Source organism: Notamacropus eugenii, chromosome 6, assembly GCF_028372415.1.
Source record: "Notamacropus eugenii isolate mMacEug1 chromosome 6, mMacEug1.pri_v2, whole genome shotgun sequence".
Classification (NCBI taxonomy): Eukaryota; Metazoa; Chordata; class Mammalia; order Diprotodontia; family Macropodidae; genus Notamacropus; species Notamacropus eugenii.
In genome coordinates this window covers 339,273,282-339,281,740 of record NC_092877.1, presented here as the reverse complement: position 1 = coordinate 339,281,740, position 8,459 = coordinate 339,273,282, and positions in this window count along the sequence as shown.

Here is an 8,459-nt window from a genome sequence, read left to right as displayed (position 1 = left end):
GAGAGAGAGAGAGAGAGCTGAATTCAGAGTATCTGGGCTTGAATCTCAGTTATAGGACCTCAAACAAGTCCTATTAACTTCTTTGGGCCTCTGTTTCCTCCTTTTAAAAATGAAAAGTTTGGAAAAATACGATCTCTAAGTAGAACTGAAGCACTGAGTCCTATAATTCTAGATTATATGTGTTGAGGGTATTGAGGGTATGGGGTTGATAGGATTAAAAACAAATGTGCAGACAAGAATAGATTATAAGAATAACTCATCCAAATACCTTATGACTGGTAACACATATACATACTTGAGTGAGTTTTGTGTCATTCCCAGGGTTAAAGGTAGAACTCTGTCATGATGATTTCCTTCTATATTTCTCATACACATAACTTCCCCTTTTGATGTGACTAATAAAAAGTTTGCAAGAAAGGAAATAATACTAGATAAAGGTGTGGAGTATTTAACCTCTTTTAATTATCTTGTAAGGTATACTTTGAATTTTTAGATAGCTGTACTACTGGATGACTCACCTTATTTCTGTCCTCTGTACCCAATGTTTCCTCTTGCATTTCCTTTCTCTAGAGATAGAAAGCTAGGAGCAAGCTTATCTTGTTGGTGTTCAGCCAGGCAGCCTGGCATGTAGCTAAACATAACTTTCCTCACTCCATACTTACCAATACAATGTGCGTGTTATGTGTGGGCTCAGCCATTCATCAATACCCTTCCATGTCACAATGAGAATCTAAAGGAAGAGATGTGAGACCAAAGAGCAGTAGTAGTACTAACACTTACACTGTAACTCCACAGACTCGCAGTAAGCTTTGTTGAATCCAGAGTTTGTCTCATCACAAAGTATAAGCTGGCTTCTACATACACCATCCGTTTTCTAGTTTTGTTCCTCCTTATCCCCATTGTACCACCTCTAGGGGTGATGATGATCAGGAATGGCTGCATATAGGAGGTGATATTTGAGCTGAGCTCTATAGGAAACTAGAGATTCAAAGAGGCAGAGGTGAGATGTAGATTATAGGTATAGGGGACAGCCTATACAAAGACAGTGAAAGAGATGGAATGTTTTCTTGGAGGCAGCTAGGTGGTATAACACTGGACCTGGAGTGAGGAAGATCTAAGTTTCAATCCTGTCTCAGATACTTACTAGCTGTGTGACTCTGGGCACGTCATTTAACCTCTGCTTGCCTCAGTTTCCTTATCTCTAAAATGAGTATCATAATAATAGCACCTACCTCCCAGGTTTGTCATGAGATTAAAACAACATAATATTTACTAAATGCTTTGCAAACCTTAAGGTTCTATATAGATGCTAGTTATTATAAATAAGCAGCAAGTAGACCATATAAGGAACATGAGTATGAGAAAGTGACTAATAGGCAATAAACCTTGAAAGACAGGCTTGGGGCTAGACTGTGAAGTCCTTTAAATGCCAAGCAGAGGAATTTGTATTTCAGCCTAAAAACAATAGGAAATTGCTAGGTAATAACATAGTCTGGCCTGTGATTCAGACATATTACTTTGGCGGGTGTGTGAAGGATCAGTTAGAGAAGAGAGAGCCTGGCAACAGAGGCACCAGTTTAAAGGCTATGGAAGAGTTCAGCTGAGATGTGGCCAAGGTGCAAACCAAGATGGCAGCTGAAGGAGCAAAGGACACATGGGACAGATGTGTCAGAAGGCTCAACAAGACTCAGCAATTGACTAAATACAGGACATGAAGGAGGATAAAAAGTTGAGGATGAGGTGATTGAAAATGAAAGCCCCTATATAGGGGGAAAGGATAAGATTTCCCTGTTTGCTTAGGTAATATCTACCTCTTCCTTATTTGATTCAGCAAACGTTTATGAAAGGCCTGCTGTGTTCAGTGGCATTGTCCTAAACGCTGGAAAAGATGGAATGAAAAGTAAGGTTCTTACTAAACATCCAGTAAACCTTCAAATCTTCACCAATTTTATGGAAGAAAGAAAGGAAGAAAGAAAGGGAGGAAGGAAGGAAGGAAGGAAGAAAGGAAGGAAGGAAGGAAGGAAGGGAAAGGAAGAAAGAAAAAGAAAAAAGAAAAGAAGGAAGGAACAAGGAAAGAAGGAATGAAAGGGGGGGGGCAGGTTGTCAAGGCCTTTAGATACAAAAGAGAGGACTTCATTTTCCATCTTGGAGGTAATAGGGAGCCACTGATTCTCTCTCTTATTCTGAGTCTACCCTTTCACATGGTCCTACTCCTAGATCCCCATTCACTGGCAGGGCTGAGTAGTTGCTGGATATCATTCCTTGTTCTCAGCTTCTGGCTCCAATCCCTTCTCTATTCTCAGGATCATGAGTCATGGCCTATGCTCTTCCCTGGGGATGGAGTTGATAGCCTACATATTTGTACAACAATCACAAACAAAAATTCATGTGACAACAGCAACATAAACATCTTCTCACCATTCTATCATCTCTCCCCTGACTTCCTCTTCCCCTCTTCTCCCAGTCCCTCATAATAATTGGGCATAGCTAAATCACCACAGGAACACTGAAAGAAATCTCAACAAATAGAATTAGAATCACTTAGCCAAGCAAAGCTGAAAAAAGTAAACAGGAGGCAGAGAGTAGATTGGGGTGGTGATTAATCAACTTAACGTCAAGCAAGGAAAAGTAGGTTAAGTTGAACAAAAGAAGGACAAGAATGGGATGTAATATCACAGTAAATATCGACAGTACCATCGTAAGAGGTTTTAGAGGATACTGGGGTTGATAGGACAACAGGCCCCTTGCAAAGCATTGAACATCTAAAGGGAAAAACTCATCACTAACTAGTGAGTATGAAAGGTGGTGTGTTAAGGGTAAATGGAAAGTGGCCATTCATTTGAAGTACAGTGAAGACTAGAACTTAATGGATAGATAGTGTGTTAAGTGACAACATTATACTTAGAATAAAGACAAAGAAAAGCAGGTCAGTTGTGTGATACCTGATCAAGACAGTTCTACTAACAGAAAGATCAAATGTTATCTGAGGACATTGACAGTGGAATGCATGCACAGGAAAAGAAACACATTGGCTTACAAATGGCAAGGAAAGTTTTCTGTTTTGAGTTCCTTTGTTTGTTTGTTTGTTTTTAAACAGGGAAGTAGTCTGGAAAGTGTGATAGATTTTATTTGAGTTTGCGGAGTTATTAATTCTGTATTTGAAATTTGGGGTTTCTTTGAAATAGTCATTAGGCCTTTGTTTCCTCATCTATTAAGTGAGGAGCTTGAACCAGATGATCTCTGAGTTTCTTCTGGATCCAAACACATCATCCAATTTTCAATATCTTCTGCCATTTTCTAATCAATGGGCACCAACTTTCTTTCCACTTCTTTGCTGCTATGTATAGTCTAGTACATGGAGTACTTGTCTTTCTATCTTTCACTTCCTTGGCATACATGCCCTATAATGGGATCACTGGGGCAAAGGGTATGAACCTTCTAGCTTTTTTTGCTTATTTCCAAAGTGTAAAAAGATTTCTTTTTAGAAGATGTATTTAATATATCTTAAAGATGCCCACTACCACAAAATTACTTCAAGATTGAAAGACTAGAGGCTTGCCAATAGACAGATGAAAGCGTATGAAAAGCAGAAATCCCACCTGGAGTATTTGGAATGCTATATAATGAAGACTGTTGAATGCAGCATAGCTAGAAAGAAGATATAACAAAACAAACTTCTGATTCACAATCAGGATAAAATGAGTTCAGAAAAAATAAGCCATTTTAGGATGTTATTGATATAATGATCCTTAATTTTATAAAGGATTCAGCATCAAGAGGTAAATTAGTAACTGCCACTAACTGACTCTGTGACCTTGGGCAAGTCACTTGGTTCTGTATAGATTTTCTTGGGAGAGGGAGCTCAGGAAGAGGAATATTTCTTCTGCCATTTCTACTTGGGCAAAGCATTTACTCTCTGTTTGCCTTGGTTTTCTCATCTCTTATAAAAATGGGGATAATAAAAGCACCTACTTTCTGGAATTATGTGAGGATCAAGTGAGATAATTTTTATAAAATTCTTGAAACACAGCAGGTACCATATAAATATTAGCTTTTATCATAAGAATTAGATTCAAAGTCAGATTCTCTAACTCCTGTGAAGCTGCTTCCTCTATCCACTTCTTTGAGATATTGGGAACTTTTCATTTTTATAATGGTTACCTGAATTAAACTTTTTTTGGAAAAGATGACTGAAGCAATGTCAGTTCTTCTATCCATTTCCCATTTTCCAGAATCTATGACTTGTTTAAACAAGTTAGATAAGAGTTGCTAAAATAGAAACCTGCACTTTATCTTTCCTCTTTCTTCTAATTTCACATTAATCTTAACCTTTGCTCTAAACAGTTGATGATCTGGGTGTAAGTACAGCTGATTCTGATATTACTGTTAAGTCTGTAATCAGTAGTTTCCTGTCTGTTGAGATAGAGTTCATCTCATTTTTAATTTTTCTAAATGACCTTAATGTTTAGTGTTCAACTCATCCAGAACCTTCTGACCCTTTTTCTTGACGAGTATATTCAGAATATACGAGTGTGAGAATTCTGACTTCATCTTTTTAAATGGATATCTTCAAATCTTTGGCCTCCTTCATTTCCTTAGCCCAGTTCCTATTTTTCAAAGTGGTTTTTGGCCACCATTTCTGTAACCATTTATTTTTTGCCTTGAGACTACAAATTATCAAGGTATAAACTGCTTTTGTTTAGAGGAACCTATCCAGAGGGCCTTATAAAATATATCCTCTTCTTCATCATCTGAAATAGATATTATGATTCCTCTAAAAGTATGCAGACTTGTTGATTAAAGATTTCAAGCTAGGAGTCACAGGTGATTTTATATCTGTGGATAATTTAAGAACTAAGTGCAGAATATTATAGCAGAAAGCACACTGAATTTGACTCAGAGGATTTGAGTCTGAGTACTAGTTCTGTTGCAGAATCATTTAACCTCTCCGAGCCTCAGTTTACCTATTTGTAAAATGAAAGGATTAGATAAGCTTATGGCTAGGATTGCATTTACCTCTAACCACAATCATTAAAAGATTGGTGCTATCAATAATAATCAATAACAACTTGGGAGCCAACATGCCAGTGGATAGAGAACCAATCTTGGAGGCAGAGGATGTAGGTTTAAATCCTGTTTCTGATGCAAAAATCGACTTTGTGACCCTGGGAAAGTGATTCAACCTCTGTTATCAATGAATTGCATCAGTGGATGGAGTGTCTGTCTAAGGAGTTCCCAATATAGATGAAATAATAGATTCAACTACAGTCTCTTAAAAAGAAAAAAAAGCTACCTATCCCACAGGATTAGAGGTAGCATGTTGTGGTAGTAGTATGTTATTGTGGAAAGGGCACTAGATTTTGGAGTCCAGGTTCAATTCAATTCAGGCCCTGCCTCTATCAATTACTACCTACAAGTTCTCTGACAAGTCACACCTTCTCTGGTCCTCAGTCTTCTTATCTGTAAAATGGGAGGGGTCCTTCTAAAAAGGAACTCTTGCAAGGTCTCTTTCAGCGCTAAATTTTAAGACCCTATGATACAACATTTATTGTGAGACCTAAATGAGATAAGGCATGGGAAAGCACTTTGAAAATGATAAAATGCCATATAAATGTACATATGTATTTGATAATGTAAAGACTATGAGGTATTATTTATAATATATTACAGTATAATAGTAATTCATTTTATGCATCTTATCACTTATTTACAAAGTACTTTCACATACAAATCCAATTTGTGTCTGCTCAGTCTAGTGTTTTTATTTTACAGATGAACAAACTGAGTCCTCAAGTAGTTAAGCGACTTGTCCAAGGTCATGGATAGTAAGTAGCAAAACCAGAGTCTGAGAAATAGGACCCTTGATTCCAAAGTCGACATTGTCTTTCTAATCTTTGTGAGTTTTGTTTTCAAAGATAGTGGATGGGGAGGGAGGAAAGGAGAGAGAGAAAGAGACAGACAGACAGTAAAGCAGAGATGTAGGCAGAGACAGAGAGACAGTCACAGAGAGGAAGATAGAGAAAAAGAGACAGAGAGGCAGAGAGACAGTAGGCAGAGATGGACACAAAGACAGAGACAGAGAGACAGTCCCAAAGAAGACAAAGAGACAGAGACTGAAAGAGGCAGAGGGGGAGAAATAGAGAGACAGTCACAGAGAGGAAGGCAGAGAAAATGACAGAAACAGAGAGGCAGAGAGACAGTAAGGCAGAGATGAAGACAAAGAGAACAGAGAGAGACACAAAGAGGAAGACAGAGAAGGAGACAGGCTGAAAGACAGAGACAGAAAGACAGTGAGGCAGAGATGGAGACAGAGACAGAGAGACAGTCACAAAGAAGAAGAAAGAGAAAGAGACTGAGACTGAAAGAGAGAGGCAGAGAGGGGAGAGACAGAGAGATAGTCACGAAGAGACTAAGACTGAGACAGAGATGGATAAATGGAGACAGAGACAGAGACAAAAAATCTCCCATTACTCCTTTCTCAATAGTTGCTTGCTATGTTTGCAAAGTCCCAGAGCCATCGCATTTCTATTCAAGCAGTGGAAAGACTGGTAGTGATCCTTTAATCCCTGGGTGATGTGGCCCTCACTTCCCCAAGAAGACAATGAGGCTATTTGATTAGGCGATTTGGCATTTAGTCACGTGCCCAGTTCAAAAGTGACTTATCTGTAATGTACATTATGACTAACTAGTAACTAAACCGTTTCATTGTGATCTCGGTGTCAGTGGAATTCCTGACACCTATCCAACGTTTAAGTCATGTTGCATAATTGCCAGATGACATCATCAGCCTGCAAGGTGATTGGCCAGAAAAGAAAAGACAACCCTCCAAAAAAGTTTCCTGGACTATCAGCCTTTCCGGTATCTGAACGGACTAACGACTTTGTACCGGGACTGTGGAACAGCCAGAAAAAATGTATTTGAAGTGGTTTCTGCTTCTTGTCGGGGTTTTTTGGTGTGTCATTGAAAACCTCAGACAGCGCAGGATGAGGCAGGCAGGCGGCCCCAGGGGAGATTCTCGTTTTCTCCCACATCCCTAACTGTTAGAATGGTCTACTTTTCCCTTTGGGGTTGTCCAGAGCCAGTCACTGAGGTGTGGGGTGAAACAACTCAGTATAAACGGATCCTCTCGTAGTGAAGGCATTCATTTTTCACAGTACTTGTCTTTTGAAGGAGAAAAAAACTTTTTTTTAATGAGCCCTCCATCTGCAGAGCATAGACACCAAAGAGTTAGGTCAGCTGGGAGCCAGCTGAATATCTGATGTGGCTGAGAACTGGCATTTTTCCAAGAGAAATAGTCGTCTGGGTTAACCACCACGTAAAAAAAAATACACTTCTGAAATAAAACTACTACAATTATTTTTTTAAATCCTAAACATGAAGTTTTACAGTTTATCCATAGAAATGTTTGAAAATTTGTACTGTGGTCTGTCTGGCTTTATTATAATAATGAAGATGATTAATATAGGGAGGCTTATTCTTTAATCAGGTTATAAAGCCATGATTCAAAAGGAGGGGAGACAGACGGATGCCAGGAATCAGATCATCCCGGTCCGGGACTGGTATTTCAGGATTCACTGGGTGAGAAGTGGCATCCTCAGCTGACCATCCTGTTTGATGTAGGGAAAAGATCACTGCGCTTGAAGTCAGAAGACCTAGATTTGAGTTTCAGCTCTCCCACTCACTTTTTGACCTTGGACAACTTGTTTCTATTTACTGAACCTCAGTTTCCTCAACTATAATGGGAGTGGGGGTGGATAGGATAGCATTTAAAGTCCAAATTTAACATTTTGCGCTTCTTCGAAGGGGGTTGTTCCAGTGAAGCATGAGTTGCCAGGGTTTACTTAAGGGTGGGTTCAGTCCTGGATGAGAATTGGGATGCTTGGGGGGCTGGGGGCCAGATCTATATGTGTATCACCCATGTGTTGGATTAAATGTCATTCTGGGGCGTCTGGATGACCCAGCTCTGGTTATGTTGGGGAGACCTGTTTTTACTTTCAGCTTTGCCCTCTTTTCTTTCTCCCTCCCCCTCTTCTTCCAAGGCCACTCATCTGCCCCGCCCTCTTTTAGAAATCAGCCTCAACCTCGCACATGCCCAGTTGTTTTCTACAGCTTCACTCCCTCCTCCCCCACCTCCCCAGCACAGACTCAGTTCTCTGGAATGCGGCCACCCATAAGCAATGACACACATTTTCAAAGGGCTTTAGAAATTCAAATGATTAGTGAACTTTATTTTGCCAAAGGGGGCAGGGCAGCTTCTTTGCACATGTATAATCTGTGAAGCCACCACTTTACAGGTTTCCCTTGCTTTATGAAAACTCCATATATGAAAACTTGAAATTACAAAAGCAGTCACTTAAAGGGTGATAATTCATACTACCAAAAAGATTCTTTTTGTGATACAAAAAAAAAAAATTACCATCCTGTCCTTTGGAATGGAGAATTCTCCCGGTGCTTTAAAA